Genomic DNA, 19,318 nt, shown 5'->3' on the forward strand with positions numbered 1-19,318 from the left:
GCAGATGCAAGATGCAGTATGTGTGTTACTAGGTACAGAGCCCCCTCCCAGTGCACAATGGATCTCACAGCATGCCATGATAGCGGATCGAGTGGCAGGTGGAAAGCATAAGAGGGTAGGCCGGAGACCTTGATCAGCCATCGAGGTGGATGATCCAGAGTAGCTAAACCTAGATTTGCTGGGTTACCTCTATTATATGTATTTATTGTTGTGGACATCTTTTTTTGTATGTGCTAAAGCCATAGTAGTTGGGTTAAAACAGTTGTACAACCTCATATTTTATAGAAATATATTGGGTTTTATGTATTTCTTTTTTGTTAGTTTATCACAGATGTACTTTTTTGTGTATGTTCTTCTTTTCATTCATGCAAATATTTAATGGATTATATTCATTGTGTACATTTGTATGTCAATCGTTTTGTTAATCTAACATGTTTTCATTGCAATGGTTGTAAAAAAGTGATTTGAATTGTTATATGGTCTCGATATGTGTTTCACTTATTGTTTGAATATGGATTCAAATATTGTGTTAAGGGGTCCTAGATTCAAATGTTCTTGTTTACATATGGATTATATGTTGCTATGCCAAACGTATGCAATGATATGGGGCATTCATGGTTTTGCAAAATACACAACATTTGGGGAAGGACATTCGCGTGTAAACCTTTGCATGGTCTACAAGATTGATGGTTTCCATGTTTGTGCAAATTTTGATGTCCATAGGACACCAAATGAAGGTCCATAAAGGTAAAATGCCCCAACTTGGCATGTGCACCTCGTTACATATGTGAAGGGGCAAAATACTTAACGGGGAAGGACATTGGTATGTCCAGGTGTTGAATTGGTATGAAAATTTGCACAGGCCTTAGAAACAATGGTTTTAATGTATGTGTAAAGTTGGATGTCCATCGGACGCCGAATGTGGGCCCGGGAAGGTCAAATGCCCTGATTCCACATGAGTATATCATATGTGTGCGAATAAAAAAAAAACCTAACAGGAAAGCACATTCACATGTCCAGGTGTCACATTGGTAAGAAAATTTTCACGGGGCTAAGTCTTGATGGTTTCCATGTCCATTGGACACTGAATGTGGGACCAAGAAGGTGAAATGCCCCAATTCCACATAAGTATCATGTACACGTATGTGAAGGGGAAAATACACAATGGGGAAGGACATTGGTATGTCCAAGTGGTAACTTGGTAAGAAACTTTGAAAGGGTCTTAGGCTTGACAAATTCCATGTGCTTACAAAGTTTGATGTCCATCGGACAACGAATGTGGGCATGGGAAGGTCAAAAGCCCCAATTCCACATGAGTATATCTTATGTGTGTGAAGGGGCGAAATACCTAATGGGGAAGGGCATTGGCATGTCCAGGTGTAGGATTGGCATGAAAATTTGCACGAGTCTTAGGCTTTATGGTTTCCATGTGCTTGCAAATTTTGATGTTCATCGGACACCAAATGTGGGCCTGAGAAGGTCAAAATTCCCAATTTCACATGAGTATATCATGTGTGTGGAGGGGAAAAATACCTAACGGGGAAGGAGATTGTCATGTCCAGGTGTCGGATTGGCTTGAAAATTTGCACAGGTCTTAGGATTGATGGTTTCCATGTGCTTGCAAAGTTGGATGTCCATCGGATGCCGAATGTGGGCCCAAGAAGGCAAAAGCCCCAATTCCATATTAGTATATCATAGGTGTGCGAAGGGGCAAAATACCTAAATGGGGAAGGACATTGGCATGTCCACCATGGATCAGCCCATGCTATCATGGAACATCCTCCCCAATCACCATCAACACATGCAGAAAAGAAACATGCAAATCATCGAGAGAAGCTCATGGGATCCCTAGAGCATGTACTCCTAATAGAATGGATATCCAAAGTACCATGCATTGATCCACAATCATAAGCAATGGACTGATCAATACTCCCAACATCCACAGACCAAAAGAAGCACCTCATGACCCTATCTATATGTGATCGATAAGAAGAAGTAGCACTAGTACTCAAATGTTGTATGCACCACTCAACTATCTGTTGTGCATCCCTAAACTGAGCAACACCATACCGCAACTGGTGGCATCGTAAAGCACACTTCATGCATGCACCTGCACCATCATGTTCTCCCTTCCCATGCTCAGTCCAAAGTAGCTCCAAATCATTGGGATGGTAGTGTCATGTTGCCATGAACTGCTAGCCTGGTGGGTCTTAGTCACCACCATGGACGTGGCTGGGAAACTTAGATGCCACCACCTCTAATCACTCATTACCATGCAAGTTAGTACTGCCACCTTGAATTAATCAAAATTCGGGCCAACCACCATGGTGGCTCTCACCTTAATAGTGTAGTTAGGCTACAAACCGCTATTCCATTCCCTTAACTATTTCATCTTCTAACCCTCTCAACCATTTTATTCTCCCTTGCCATCGGACTACAAACTCCACTATTCCATTTCCTTACTGCTTCACTGTTCTATCCCTCTCGACCATTTCTTTCTCCCTTGCAATCGGACTGCAAACTCAAGCCTCCACTATTGCATTTTCTTCAACTGTTTCATCTTCTATCCCTCTCAACCATTTCAATCTCCCTTGTTCTTGCAACTTCTATCCCCTCTCGTAATGGACCCTGCTGCACTGCAGTCCGAGAGATCCTCACACAATCTTTCCTCCCCCTTTACAGCATAGTGCAAGAGACCCTCCTCCCTTGATCTTGAAATCATGACATATGGGAGCTCCTCTCTCGCTCTTCAAAAGTCCAATTTGGATTCTCTCCAAAACTTGACCAGGTTGGTATAGTTGGTGAACATGAAGGAGGGGCAACTAGTCTGTCAAGGTCAAAAGATTACCTTCAATGAAAGCATGATTGAAAATGCTCTAGGGATTTTTGGAGGTAGTTTGCAAGCACACTTTTTCGAGAAGCAGTGGAAGAGACATGATATTCTAGATGTATACCCTAATGCTTAGATTAGTAAAGATGGTGGAGTTAAGCTCTCTAGCTTGCCAATAGACCTCCAAGATGTGCTAAAGAAGACCATTCACTTCTTTCCTGATATGAAAGGAACTGTAAAGTTTTGGCAGGTTCAAGCAATAGTAGAGCAATTGAAAGGACATGATGTATCTTTCTCAAGGGCGATCTCCAAGAGTGTGTTAACCAAATGAAGAATTCTATGGATCGCAAATCCTAATTGTCATCTTAGTGTGCTAGAGTTGCAATGCACCTGATGACATATACCCTCAAAAACTTCACCAGGTTAGTACATCAGGTGAACATGAAGGAGGGGCAACTAGTCTGTCAAGGTCAGAAGATTACCATCAATGAAAGCGTGATTAAAAATGCTCTAGGAATTTCTAGAGGCATTTTGCAAGCACACTTTTTCAAGATGCAGTGGAAGAGACATGATATTCTAGATGTATACCCCAATGCTCAGAATAGTAAAGATGGTGGAGTCAAGATTTCTAGCTTGCCAACATACCTCCAAGATGTGCTAAGGAAGACCATTCACTTCTTTCTTGATATGAGAGGAACCGTGAAGTTCTGGCAGGTTCAAGCAATAGTAGAGCAACTGAAAGGATGTGATGTATCTTTCTCAAGGGCAATCTCCAAGAATGTGTTAACCAACCTCAAGAATTGCATGGATGACAAATCCCAATTGTCATCTCAGTGCGCTCGAGTTGCAATGCACCTGATGGCATCTACCCTCAAAAACTTCACCAGGTTGGTACAATAGGTGAATGTGAAGGAGGGGCAACTAGTCTATCAAGGTTAGAAGATTACCATCAATGAAAGCGTGATTGAAAATGCTCTAGGAATTTATGGAGGCAGTTTGCAAGCACACTTTTTTGGGATGCAATGGAAGAGACATGATATTCTAGATATATACCCCAACACTCATATTAGTAAAGATGGTGGAGTCAAGATTTCTAGCTTGCCAACAAACCTCTAAGATGTTCTGAAGAAGACCATTCACTTCTTTCCTGATATGAGAGGAACCATGAAGTTTTGGCAGGTTCAAGTAGTAGTAGAGCAACTGAAAGGACGTGATGTATCTTTCTGAAGGGCAATCTCCAAGTGTGTGTTAACCAACCTAAAGAACTGCATGGATGGAAAATCCCAATTGTCATCTCAGTCCACCGGAGTTGCAATGCACCTGATGGCATCTACCCTCAAATGGATTTTTGAGCAATATGATAAGCCACCGATGCAACAAAGGCAACGCAACTTGAGAAAAGTATCAGGAAGGTGCAAAAACCAAGGTAGAGGAGGCACAAGCGAGGGCCTTGCAAGAATAAGAGCAAGCTGCGGCCACTACAAAAATGGTCGACATGGAAAGGTGTGGAAGAGAAGAAGCTCGAGGGGGTCACTATGTATAAACCCTCTATATCACGTGCATTCAAGGCCTATTTCTAAAATTCCTTATCTGTAAATTTTTCACTAATAAAATGTACATGTACTTTTCCTATACAAATCTGTAAATTTTTCCCAAAATTTTTTTAAATACTCCCTTACGTAAATTGACTTTTCTAACATCATTACTCAAACTAGCCCAGTGGTTAGCGCAACAAAAGATTGTGTTGCGGAGTGACAGATGGCGAAGCTGTGCAATGACAGGTGGCAAGGCAAAAGTTGTGTGATGTAGTCAGGCGAGAGGTAGAGCAACAATATGCTCATGAGTAAATGCATATATTGCCATGTGTCTAGCTCTGCACTATTGACAATGACAAGATTGTGTCTCATTATAATGACAGTGTAGCAATCATGATGCGAAAAAACTTTTGGCGAGAGCGCATGTCGCAAAATTCAAAATCTCGCCCACTAATCCGTCACATCGTGGCCCCAAAAATAGTTCCACGATTGGCTACACCCAAGCAAACATTGACCCGCCCGGACCCAAAAGATTGAAAGAGAAAAAAGGAGCACAAGGAGAATCCGAATGCATTAAAGGCTTAGCGAAAGGCGGTGAGGATACGTCTGAAGACCCTAGGTCCTTCGCAGCCCCAGAGGGGTGGTAGACTAGGCAAGACGGCATGGGTGGTAAGTATATATTTATCTCCTACTGATCGTTAAAATGTTTTGTCATTCATATCTAACTAATTGAATTTGGATCCATAGAAATCTGTGATTGGAAGGCCTTTAGATGACGAGGAGTATAGAAGGGCATTTAGGATTGGAGCCAAACCTTAGCTTAAGGAAAAGGAGAAAGAAGGAGTCCACATCAATTGGGAAAGGATGGTGGCATGTCATGTGAGTATACCATTCCTCTTTGTTATCATTTGAATATCACCGTTGTCTTACAATCAATGCTCTTAGTTTTTCTAACTTGTTTCATTCTTAGGGAGGAACGTTCAACCCATCCAGAGATCCGAACAAAGAGACTAGATTTGAAGAAGAAACGGTTGGGCTTGTAGAGAGGAGGGCGAGGGATCAAATGCACACAGAGAGACCAAGGGAGAGGAGGGCAAGGAGGATGAGGAGGAGTAATAGTAGGATAGGACATTTAGTCGGTTAGTATTTCGGCACTTCTTTCCTTTTGTAATGCATTACTTCGGCAGATTTGCCACTTTGGAGCTCGGCACTTTTGCCATTTTGTAACGCATTACTTTGGCGGATTTGCCATTTTGTAGCACATTACTTCGGCAAATTTCCCATTACTTTGTAGACCTTCTTTGCAAAATTGTAACATGTGCACCTCCTCATTTATCATTCTAATGGGGAAAAAAAATGTCGGGCAAGATGGGACTGAAAGAAGCCCCATCCTGCCCCACAAATTTCTTTTTAGCTTTTGTAAAAAAGTCGGTATATATCGACACCCATACCGACACTGCAGTGTCGCTGTATATATACCAACGACTACACCAACTCCCACACTGACATGGAAGCCATATGTTACTGACGACAGTGACACTGACTCCCACACCAACAGTTTCTTTGCGATGTCCACAATGACATACATTCTGACACTTTCCACTTTTTTTAAAAAAAATCTTTGTATTTAGCATCGGTATCAGTGTTGGAAAGTGGCCCGTGTCTTGTAGTGTATTCAGGAACATGCATAGATTTTTGGAGCCCCCCCACACGTTTTATTGCATCTTACAATCACAAATAGACACTCTATTATGCAAAGCTACCTAGTCCTTTTCCATTCTACAAAGACATTGATGGATCAACTTCAGGAAGGGGGGCAAGTAAACCACATTGGTTGAAACCACCATATTTTGATACCTTCAAATTTATTCTCAGCATTAGGATTTTGCTAGATTTTTCCATGGATCCAAATCAGCCCAAGATGATTCTAAAGAATAAAGAAAGAGAGGGGCAGAGAGAGAATAGGTTGGACATTTTGAAAGGTGGCCTGTATAAAAGGCCAAGTGGTCTTCACTTGTTGGAATACGAGCTCTCTTCCTTCTCTTAATTTTTGCTCTTGTTTTCTCATCATGATCTTTGTGAATGCCATGTTCTCTTCCACCTTCCCCACCACCTTAGGCACTCCCTCTCCCATCTCCACTCCCCACTTTCTTCTCTTATGGATTCAAGATTGCAACAAGACAACAGTCATTAGAGTGACACTAGTGAATGACATTTGTATGCATTTCTCCTAACTTAGAGTTTCTTGGAGGGACTACCTCATTAGCATATGGGCTAGATTCTAAAAACACACGAATCACTACTTGACACCACACTATTTTCATCAAGAAAATTTTGGTATAGGTATTGGTATATATGCCAGTATCTGGAATGCTAGAGCCGATATGTATAACAATATGGATGTTGATCCTCAATATGCTTATCGATATGGGTAGTGATATGGTTGTCCATCCTTGATACACATATAGATGCTTATACAAGTGCCCATATCGACAAATTTTGTGCTCACACATCCTACAAATCATTTGCATCTTGTAGCGCAAAAAATTTACGTCTATAAAATGTCAGGAGAGAAGCATAAAAAATAGACATTTGTGTACTAGTGTTAGTTTTCGTTGAATTCCTCACTATTTATACAATCTTGTACTATATGAAATCAAGAAAATTAAAAGAAAAAGAGGCATAAATTGTAATGTCAAGTGACCCTTATAGTAATGATAGTAAGCAATGCTATCCTATCTATAATAATCTTGAGCACAAATAGTGGGCAAATTTCTTTGAAAAACATGCATTCTTAATAGTGGGCAAACTTCTCTTAATAATAAATCACTAAATGAGAATATGGAAAGAAAGAAGGGCAGGGGAAGAACTGGAGGACAAAATTTTCATAAAAGATAATGCAACCTAATATGTATATAGTTGGATGCTCCTTTCATGCCTCACATATATATTTGCCTTCATACCTTCTCTTTCCATGTCGAACCCCTTCAATAATAATTAATACCTCAAATGTGCAAGAAGTCAACATATCTACAATCTATGGGCATTAAATTTGCTCTATCTTTTGTTTCTTTTTGGGGGGGGGGCGGCGGGGTGGGGGGGTTCTAATATATTGAAATTTATGTTGGGTTATGTTTCAAAAAAAATGTAAAATTGCAAGTTTGATTTGAAAACATTAAGAATAATTTTATGTTGGCACCCAAAGGATTCAAAACTAAAAGTAAGTATTAAATGCCATGCTAGCATCCATGACCATGACATGATTGAGGCAATGCATATACTCTTCTTGCAAAAAGCCTCAAAAGTAGTGGGGAAGGGGGAAAGTAGGGGATTTGTGATAATTGGTGATGGTGTGTGGGAGTTGTCCTCTTACATGAAGAGACCATAACTACAACATATTCAAGACTTTAGACCCTTTATAGCTTGGTCATCCCCATGTCACATTCAATGAAAGACATAAACCTCGAGAAATGTTTCTTTTTTATGTTTGGATTGAATCCCTTATTAAAACACCCAATTAACAATAGTATCGTATGGTATAACAAAACATAGAAGTGTCATTTTAAGGACTTGGAAAAATAAATATTTATTTTGATAAGAAAGAGTGTTTGATATTTTCCTCATTTTGGTCAATCTATATCATCTTAACATTATGACAAGACTATTAGCATGGGGACAAACGATAATACATCATGGTTACACCATATTCAATAGATTTTGGTGCATCAAGGACTCAAAAATAGCTACCATTTGGGGGAAATTTTCATTCAGATCTCTCCAACAAAATAAGGCTCAATGTTTCCTCTTAAACTATGCTCAATCGACGTGGTTAAGAAATCATGGACAAAATATTATCATGGAGGAAAAACCTCATACATCATGGTCACACTATCCTTTTTATCCCTAGTGTTTCAAATTGACAAGCAGATTTCATTTTAAATTCAACATTGGATTAAAGTCAATTCTGCTTGAGAGTTTATTTTAATATGTAATGCTCAAGATCCAAAAGGGATGCATGCAAATGAATTTGCTCGTTTGAACATCCTAGGACATTCGTATGTCATGTTATGATCCTTGTATTAAGAGATAGATGGTCACTCAGGACTAGAGATGAGACTTATCTCATCCTTCACCATCAAGCTTGCGCTCTTTAGTCAAAATTAGTGGAAACAAGGTTTGTTTCTTGGCAAAGGGGTATACCACAAAAAAAACTTTTATACTACAAAGAATTTTGAAAAGCTTCTACTTCCACATAGGCTTGTGAATATTATTATACTAAAGGAGAAATCTAGAACGTTACCTTTGTCCTTTTGGGTTGTGGAGTGCCATAATGATCTAAGGGAAAACTTTCATCATTGCATCTTTTTAGAGTTTAGGATTCATCCACTTCTGCATGTGGTTGTAGCTGTTTCGAGTATAGGATTTATAGACTTTTCCATGTGGTTGTAGCTTTCTAGATACAAAGTACAGAGCAACATGAAGTTTGTGGTTGTAGCATTCGATATACGAAAAGGCATTTGGAATAAAGGAAAGGATTTCCTTAACAAGGTTGGAGTTGTGGGTCATATTTGGGCAAGGTGACGAAAACGTCTAAACTGCAATGAGGTTCAATATACATGCATATAATTTCAGAAGACACTGAGAACGCTATTACGTGGTAAATCACTCAAGATTAACGAAGAATCAAAATTTCAGGCTAAAGAGGGCACGCACTACAAGTGGTGTAGCCGTAGAATAGATCTGGATCAGAATTGACGAAGAGCAATTGAAATATTCACCGGGCACGCCGCGCAACGAAGACATATGCGTTAGTTCGTTCAATTGATTGATTTACCTCTGATGGAAAACGCTGGCGTTTGGAGCTTGGGAAGGAGAAATTACACATGCATTGGTGCGGAACAGATCTGACCATAAATGAAATAGAATACGTACAGATGGCCCGATATTTGCAAGGCGCGACTTTACAGTGGTTAGTTACAGACTAACGTGCGTACAGGATCCTGGTCGCTGAATTGTGGTGAATGGTACCAGCGTGGGGGAAGCATGTACATAGGTAGTGCGGCACTGCTGAGCTTTGCTTTAGGAACGATCAGCATCGTCTACAGGTGACGAGGAACAATGACGCCGATTAAAGTTGCGGATGGATTTTTATTTACAGCGATTTGCGTCATGAGAATCTTTAACTTGTGAAGGATAACGGTATGCCTTCGTATGGGGACTTTGCTCTAGAGCGAATCACAAGTCGCAGGCGCGAAGGAGAGCTGTTGTGCGGAGCGATCGTAGAGGATGTGGAAGTTTTGCTGCTGGATATTCCCGAAAATGGAGATGCTGCTGGATGAGGCCAAAGCTATGCAATACAACCCCTCAATACTGATGAAGTAGTTCGCAGTAGGAAGGTCGAGATCGGCTCCATTGAAGTGGAAGGTCAATGATGGCACTTTGCCGCTGGAGGAGTAGCAAAGATCGAGCCCGATCGAAGATCCATCGGCAGGAGGCAACGTGATGCCGGATTGGAACGCATTCAGCACTGGCGTGTATCCTGCTGACGCCAAATAGGTGATGGTAGTCCCGGAATCGATGATGGTGCCCCCACTTCCATCAGATTGCAGATCGAAAGTCCCTGAAGGGATGTTGAGGAGTCTCCCTCCGACGCTGATTCCCTTGAGCCCGATGTAATACAGTGTGGGGATCAAGGAATTGGTGATAATAGAGGTAGACACGACATTGGAGCTGCCGATGCTCGCTCCGGGGCCGATGAACAGGGGACTCTGCTGAGATGACGAGTCCGTGATGGACTGAAGGCAGTACGAGAATTTGGGTATCTTCATTTGGGTGGGGAGGGAAGCGGGACCTTGGCCAAGGCCGATGATACCTCCGGCGCCTGCGAAGTTGCTGCCCTCGTTGTCGTGGCCGCAACCGAACCCAAAATGGGAAATGCCTTGAGCGGTGCCAGTGCTATCCGGGAGAGTGAGAGTATCATAGGAGAAGTCTCCGCTTGTATAGGATTGATCGCCATACGTATAAGTGTAGGCGCAAGAAGGGTTGCATGAAGTTTGGGAAAGATCGTTGTTGTTGCAAAGAGAGTCGCTGCACGAGGCCTTCTTGTAGGTAGAAGAACCGGAAGGATTGAAGATGTTGCCAGACGTTTCAGCGTAGCAATACACGCAGGGCTTGCACTGGAGCCAGACTAGATCACTGCCTGTGTCTACGATGGCTGTGAAAGCTACAGGAGGAGTTCCTATGGCAGCACTCGAGATGAAGGCCCCCTGGCCTGCGTACACCGGCAGCTGGTCGTTCCCAGACGAGGCAGCTTCCACCAAGCTGGCTATGGCCTTCTCGAAGTGGCTCAATCGAAGGCTGCTGCGTCGCAAAGCACGTTGAAATCTTTCCAATTGAGTAGTGGAATTGGAGGTCGAGGCAGAAAAATCTCTGTGCGCGAGGCGTATTTTAAGAGTAGGGGTGGTCAGAGCGGCCAAATTTCTCGCAGTGGAGAAGGAGAAAGAAACGGAGAGAAGCAAGAGGGAGAAGATACAGTTCTGCAGCTGCGCCATAGTTGATGGAGTTTGAAATACTGACAATATGTCTGATTAAGGGCGAGTTGCAAGAAGAAGGTGCAAAAGTATACGCCAGTAGCTGCAATCAACTACGGCCTGATACAATGGAAGATGCTACAAAAGGCATTTAAGCAAGGGTGCTCCAAAAGATGATAGATCTCTATTTAAGCTGCAAGAAAAACCTGCACATTAAGGTAAGAGTCAAGCATGAGAGATCCTACGGCAGAAGAAGACTAGCAATTAACTGATTAGCAACAAAGATTGAATTGCAGAGAAGTGTTCCAGAAGCTTACAAGGGTGGTGACTCGCAATCGGTCCTAGGTAATCTTAAGGGAGAGAGCTCCAAAAGGAGGGGATTTGAGATGAGAGCCAATGGGGATGCATAAGGGCAAGGGCTTTGACAATTTCACAATCTGTGCAGGGAAGCTAGAAGCACTGCACGGAATCTGATTTTCAAGGCACTCTTATATAAGAGAAGAAGGGACATACTTGGTTGGTGCCAGAATTATACATTCTAACGGACCCTCTCAATTCAAGCTCAATCACATTGTTGGACCATCGCTTACGTGATGGACCAACTTCTAAATATAATTTTATACCAACATGCAAGGGACCATCTTGTTTTTTTTTTTTTCTAAATATAAATTTATACCAACATGCAAGGGAGCATCTTGTTTTTTTTGAAAAATACAAATGTACACCAACATGTTTTAGTAGGCATGGTTGAGGATCACCTTGGGCCTATGAAACTATTGAAAGACTCATGCAACTATTGAAAGACTCTCCTCCCCAACCCTCCCCACATAGGCATTGTTTATGTGGCCCATATGTGGCCACAAATCAAACATCCCAATCACACCCATCCCACCCTACGCCTTCTTCTTTTCTCATTAGTGCTTTGCATTCTTGGTATACCATCCTACTCAGTGGTTTGAAACCGTTGGGTTTCCATGCTTGGTCTTCCACCATTTCCTCATCATTGATGGCACTAGTCATTAAAAGCTCCCACTACATGTGATTTGTCAAGCCATCTAATCACCATCTTGCATTTTACGAATGTTTTTCACTAATTAAAAATATAAGTGGGGAGGGGTTTTGCCCTACAAGTGCCTTAAGAGTACCAAAATTCAAAATAAACCTTTCAACAAGGAGGCTGGGATCCATAGCCTCCATGTTGTTTTTCATTGAGGGTGGTGGGATCGAAGTATCATATGGATGTTGACAGAGTAAGGCTTGTTGCACTGCTCAATAGATCTCACTTGAGTGTGACCACTTATTCATCATCACATATAGCATAGGTTGAGGGCAACCTCAACATTCATTAAGTATGTGTACTCTTCTTTAGAATTATATATTTTTCTCATCCAAGGTGGGAAGACATAACATTCATGAATTGATATTTTAATGGATCAACTAAACTTTTCGTATGTGCATGTGTGCGTACACACATGCATGCACGCGCATCTGCACACATGCGCGCGCATGCACACACACACACACCGATGCATTAAGGAACTTAATAATTGGGCCTTCCCTATAGGTGAGCCCATATTTTCCTGAAGCTTATGTGAGAATCTTAACCTATAAAAGTGGCTAACAGTACTCTTTCCTAACGAGCATCACCAAGTCGCTTCATTGATAATAAAAAATATATTTTTGCCTGAACACTTTTGGGGTTAAGTATTTTTTACATTGTTGAAAATGTCCCATCTATTACAAAATTCCTATAAATATGGACTCAATGAAGCCTATTTAGGGATCCTAGTAAATAGCGGCGCACCTCATACAACGTCCTAGTTTCACCTTCATTCACTACTCAAAGAAGGAGAAGAAGCTATATGTACATGCAACAAGACCTCTATAAACATACACTCTATATTAAAGGATCATAGTTCTTTTTCCCCTATATGTACCCTTTATTTTTCCTTATTCTTCCAACCTCTTGCCCATAAGGAACCTCTCTCATCCCCTTCCTATATAGCAATATATAGACTCCCAAAAAAAGGCTATTTGGTTAGCTTAAGTTTATAGCTTGGCAAGTGCATTCCCAAGCCTAGCAAATTACAAATGTATATCTTAGTCCAAAATGAGGTCCAAATTTCACCCTCCAAGTACTCAAATCTATTGGTATAAGTCATCTAGAGCCATATATAAGGTTAGAATTCTAGCTTATAAAAAAGCCATGTATATGAACTTTAAGTATACTGAAACTATTTAAAGACTTATAGTGGTACCATGGGCTAATATTTGTAGCTCTATCCTGGGAAAGATTTGACCAATGACCTATAATTCCATAACTCTAGATATAGGGGCAAGGTTTGCCCAATGACCTACACTTTATAATTTCATTCCCTTCTTAAAAGTTACAATGGACATGTTTCTTTCGATGTTCTCGTTATGTAGCTGATGGGTTTAATCTAACTAGATCAATTCCCTAGGGGCCTCACTTATGTAAATGCATGTGCATTCCTTGTGCATGCACAGTAGAGGAATCTTTGTTCTTCCAAGCACATTCTCAATAAGGGGCGAGGTGGTGTATTCTTACATGGGTCGATGCACTTATAGAAATTTTTTAAAAGGAAGGTCCTATGACCAATTGCTTATGCCAGAAAGGAAGTGTTTCCTCTCTTAAGATGGAAGAGAATAGAAGTCATGAATGTCTTAAGCATACCAGCCCTTTGCTATGTACATCAATGATGGTTATGTTGCATACTCTCATCTCTAGATTGTACTAATAGATTACATGATAAGGATCTCAAAACTTGAACTCATGTTGACACATGTTTTTTTAAATACACATTTGATCATGTAGCGTGCTTCATTTGCAAATGATACTTGCTACTAGTTGCCTCTCTTATGTATAATAATGCTTACTACTTGTTAATTGGAATGTTTAAGTGTTAGTTAAATATATCCATTGGACTTGTAGATGGTTGCTAGAGTTAATTTCTCTAGTAATGGACCCTTAAGCCTCTTGTTTATACATTGATTAGGATCTACAATTTTCAATACAAAGATAAATCCCTTATAATTGGCTTATTCAATGATTGTTAATCCTCCCAATTGAAGGATATCAAAATTACATATAAATTTTCCACCCCTTTTGCAAAAATATTATCCAAGGTTTTGAAATTTGGTTCTCCTTAAAGAGATAGCAGTTTCTCCAAGCCTTCATTGATGCCCTATCTCACTGCAACAAGTCATTTTGGAGATTGCAATAGTTTGTGTTATAATAATGCTTTTGGTCTAACTAGTTGTGACTTCTAACTGCTTACATATTTTTTGACATCAACAATCACATTTCTAGCTTTCATTGTTTGACAGAAAAGCTTGTTACTCAAGAAGGTAAGTAGTTGGATTTCAAGATCTTACCATCTAGATTGCAGCTAGATTGTAAATCTATTTTTAATTTTGTTTAACTTTTTACCCTAGTTCCTTAGCTATTTGCAAGATCTACTCAATATGAGAGGGCTAGAATTTTATAAGCTTTTTTTTTAATGAGCCCGTAAAGGGATTTAATAGACAATTTTAGGTAACATTGTGGTGCATTTTTTTAAAACAATTCATCTTCAATTTTGTGAGTTAGTAGCCACTCCAAAGAAATCACATATCTCCCATTCTCAAAGGTAGTGGACCCTAAGCCCTATGTATAATGGTCCCTTTTCTCATTGGCTTACCATTATAGATGTATTTTATACTAATAGGATACAACTATTGCACAATCTTCAAAGATTTTATTGAGACAAACTCCTAAAGACAACTCACCTAAATAACTTCAATAAATAAACTCCACTAGCATCATACTATTTACATCGTCCTTAGCACTATTAGGTTGCTCATATAATCCTTTTAGAATAATGAATCTATGAGCCCTTAAACTTTGACATTACATTCATGCCCCTTTGAGAGGGCCTTGAGATATCCTCAATTGCTCATGGCTTTGTTTTATCTTGCCATCTCTTGCATCAAGGATGTTTATTAGGAGCAAGTTGCTTCAGATTGTGAAGGAGGTGAGTTTGTTGGGCAAAGCCATCTGTCTAACATATATGCTCTCATTATCTCTCACATGAAGCTTGTTGATTCCTTCTCAAACAAGGGGATGATCTTCAAATTTCTACACCACCACACTGTTTGGTCCTCCTCAAAAGAAAAAAAATGATGCTAGTATTGGGTGTACTACATGTAGACAATGCATTCCCTCTATGGAAGTAAGTATTAAGCTAACACTTCTATTATAGAACTACCACTACAAGGCATAGGCCATTTTTCGACGAAAATACTGACGCTTTTTACATTAATTTTTTTTTTTTCCATGGGTGCAAACATCGCTATAAAACTCGCTAAAAGCGTCGAAAAATAACCATCACTATAAAGTGTTGCTATACAGCGACGATCATAATCGTCGCTATATAGCGACACTGGTAATCGTCACTATATAGCGACGATTAACAGAACTTTAAAAAAAGGATTAGTGGGGCTAAACAGGGCTTGCTATGGCCCTGTTTAGCCCCACTAATCCTTTTTTTTTTTGGTAATTATAAAACAAAGTTTTTTTATAACAAAATTTCCCTTGCGAAAAAGGTGATACAAAATCCCTCAAATGAAATGATCGAGCAAGAAAAGCATATACATATCGAACATATACAACATTGTTTGTTACAAAATTACCCTTTCAAAAGGGCAATACAAAATTGCTCAAACGAGCAGATATACAAAATGACATACAGGGCGAAGAAAATGCAAACTGCTACTACCACTACTACTACTACTACTCATCCGAATCTGAATCATCCTCGTCTTGTTGGCTTGTTCCTTAGTCCTCGTGAGTTGCACCTTCTCCCTGATCCTCGTCACATGCATCTAATCCCTGGCCCTGGTGATCGCTCGCCTCCGATGATGGGATGCTTGAGCTTTGACCCTAAGAGTGAACCATATAAATCAAAAATTAGATTGGAACTTAAAGACTAAAACAATTTAAAAAGTGAGATTACAAGTAGGAGTAGACTTATACCATGCGAGCAGCCACCTCAGCCCAATTGACCGTCGCTCCCATTGCCTCTTGCTCAATAAACCATGGCTTTGTTCCTATCTGAAATGCATGTCGCGTCTCTGCATTTGTAGGAAGACGACCCATCGCAGCTTGCTGTGGATCCAATTTATGAGAGTTAGAGTTAGCTAAAGTGCATGTAATATGTAGTAAAACAAATAGGACAATACATTAAATGAGAAGAAGTAGACTTACCACGGCTGCCTCGAACACCAACCGTCCGCTTGCACCAAAGTGCGAAGTACCTACAATGTCCAGCCGTCTCTTTGCTGCCCTCCTCTGACCCTTGAACAATTCGGGATTGTCCCTATTCTGCTTCTTGAAGAACTTCCAATTAGCTTTGTCTGCCCAGCTAGGTTTAGCCAACCCCTTTGTGATGGAAGTAATCTACGATGCTTCAAGACCAAACCCATGCGCTCTCGCATATAATCTTCATTAAACTCCCGATTGGGCAGGTTAGGGTATTTTTGTTTTAATTCATCGATGACTGCTTGCTTCTTTTGGTCATCTTGATACCGCCAATCGGTAGTAATGCCGCTCTTAAAGTGATGGCTCATCAACCGCCTCATGGTGGCCATCACTGCTTTGCCCTTTCTATCTTCTATTATCTCTCCGGCAGCTGTGATTTGATAGGAGAGATCCCCTGATGAGTAAGGAGGACTGATGGTAGCAGAGTCAGAAGGAGTGGAAGCTGTGCGAGTGCTTCCGTAGCGAGGAGTGACAGTGGGAGTAGGAGAGGGCAAGGGACTTGACTGATATTGTGTCTCCAGACCAAGTGGAGACCTATAGGAATGTGAGTGTGCTGACTCATCTACATTTCTCAAGTCAGCACAACATAAGCTACCCTTCCTACTCTTCCTTCCCTTACGAGAGGCATGCACAGGTGATGACCCCTCGGTCGAAGGGGCACGAGGGGATGGTTGGGCAGTACATCCAGCCATCGGTGTAGGGGAGGGAATTGCTGAGGTCCTTTGAGATAGCAGAGAGAAGAATCTCGCTGCCTCCTCATCACTCATCTATGCTACAAACTCATCGAGACTCCCGACAAAGCCATGCGCGGTTGCAAAGGAGTTTCTCGAGGGTTAGTCGCAGTGCTACATGGAAGAGGAGTCGGACCAGGGGTAGTCGTAGTGCTAGGTTTGAGAGGAGTCGGACCAGAGGTAGTCCTCGGGGTAGTCGCCTGAGAGGAATCAAAGTCCTCTAGAGCATATAGATCGTGAGCTCTCCTCCTGCAAGGCTGTCTGTACTCATTCGATAAGCGACGTGATCCCATGTCTAACATAGACACAAACACGAAAACAAAAAACAGAAAAACAAACATAAGCATAGGCATAGACATAGGCATAGGCAAAGACGGAGAGAAGAAGAAGAAGAGGAAGAGGAAGAGGAAGAAGAGGAAGAGGAATTTGAAGAAGAGGGAGAGAAAGAGAGAAGAAGAGAGATTGGAAAAGAGGAAAGAGGGAGAGAAAGAGAGAAGAAGAGGGAAAGAGAAAAGAGGAAAAAAAAGAAATATGCTCATGCTTATGCATGAGCATATGTCTACTTCTCTTATGCTCATGCTTAAGCATAAGCATGAGCATATGTCTCCCTTTCTTATGCTCATGCTTATGCTTATTTCCTCTTTTCCAATCTCTCTTCTGCTCTTTTCCCCCTCTTTTCACAACAACACAAAGCAACTATAGACGCGCTTGGTAGACACGCAAAATAGCGGGCGTGTCTATAGGCGTTGCTTTAATAGAGGAATTACGGGCGCGACTAAATGCGCGTCTATAAGCTCGTCTATTTGCACGTAAATTACCGCATCTACGTGTGCGTCTAACCTGAGAAAATACGGGCCCGTCTAACATCGCGTTTATTAACGCATCTATTTGCATGTGTATTGGCACGTTTATTTGCATGTTATTAGCGCATTTATTAACGCGTGTATTACTGCGTTTATTTGCGCGTTTACACTGAGAATCAGACGCGCATTTAGACGCGTAGATAGACACAAACCAGAGAATACAGAAAGTGAGATTTTGGTGTACATCATTGCTTTCCAAACATTACCCATGATTACCAAAGCACATAATTTTTTGCAAGCCCACATATATAAGAATTAAGTGAGATGAGGAGAATGAGACAATATGTAAAATAGTTTTGCCAATATCAATTATGGGGCTACGGTTCAATCTCATCCTCAATGAGATCAACCCTTGCCAAACTATCTACTTCAAAATCCAAACAAGTGTTTAGATCCACAAATACATTCAACCCACTACTACTTGTGCCACTCATGTGCTCATCGAAATCAGCATCTCGAATGGTAGGCTTGTCGTCACGGGTAATGGCCTCAATATCTGTATCTCCTATCTCATGATTATCCTCCTCTCTCATATCACGGTCATCATCACGTCCATGGCCATGATCATCCTCCATACGCTCCATATTAGTAAATGTACTATACATCACTTTGGAACGTGGCATAATAGGTATGACATGCCACCATCTATTATTATCCACCATTGGTTGATAGACAACCTAATTCAAACACAAATACAATCATGTTACTTTTCTTGCATCAAATATTTAAAAGCGAGTATTTTTATATGTGTGCACAGTACCTGTTCACATTGTTCCGGTAGTACTAGTGTGTCCTTTCTACTTTGCCAAAACTTTGTGGAGTCAATAGTTACAAAGCCACTTGCATGGCGTTTGATTGTTGCATTAGGGCCTCTTTCCACCACGTCCTTAAACCACTTTACATCCAAAACATACACAAAGAAGCGTCGAAAGTCAAGCATAATAATATCTTGGATTATGCCACAATAATCATCCATGGCTCCATTGGCTCCCTCAAAGCTAGCAATGACGCCGCAATCTTGTGTGTTTCTCTTATCATCAATCCGTTGTGTTCGAAAATGCTTGCCCTCACACCATATAGCATTGAACATAGTGCACTACACCAAGAAAAAATCAATTAAATAAGCAATCTAAATTATAAAAAGCTCCTAACTTATGCATAACATTCTATATACCGACCTTGCTCATGCATCCCCTAGCATACTCCCATTCTTCCATTGTGATATGCATCCCCTCGTCTTTCTCTGCTTTCTCCATTTCATCAAGTAGCCAATCCACATGAATATCCTTTGGAAGCGCTCTTAGATGCTGAGGGTATGGCACACGAGATCCGTGGTGTGTACGAAAGATGGCCCTTTCTTCTTGTCTTCTTGCCTTTGCATCCTCGTATCTTGTCACCCATCTTTTCATCACATCACTATTAAGCACGCAAAAGAGGTTGATACTATTATGCAACTCCGTGTGTATTACTTTGTTGCGTCCTTTCCCTTGAGGCACAATAGAGGTCATC

The 19,318-nt window shown here is 40.9% G+C and overlaps 1 pseudogene across 1 annotated transcript; it reads right to left on the reverse strand.

The window, feature by feature from the left end:
• Window positions 1-9,269: 9,269 nt before the first annotated feature.
• Window positions 9,270-11,300, reverse strand: LOC147881994 (aspartic proteinase nepenthesin-2 pseudogene; annotated as a pseudogene). Its single transcript, XR_015543938.1, has 2 exons — window positions 11,213-11,300; window positions 9,270-11,101 (listed from the first exon to the last, which is right to left on the reverse strand). The product of XR_015543938.1 is annotated as an aspartic proteinase nepenthesin-2 pseudogene (transcript).
• Between the last annotated feature and the right edge of the window lie 8,018 nt (window positions 11,301-19,318).

The sequence above is a fragment of the Dipteris shenzhenensis genome, chromosome 30 (assembly GCF_047967505.1).
Source record: "Dipteris shenzhenensis isolate YYH24624 ecotype China chromosome 30, Dip_SZ_1.0, whole genome shotgun sequence".
NCBI lineage: Eukaryota > Viridiplantae > Streptophyta > Polypodiopsida > Gleicheniales > Dipteridaceae > Dipteris > Dipteris shenzhenensis.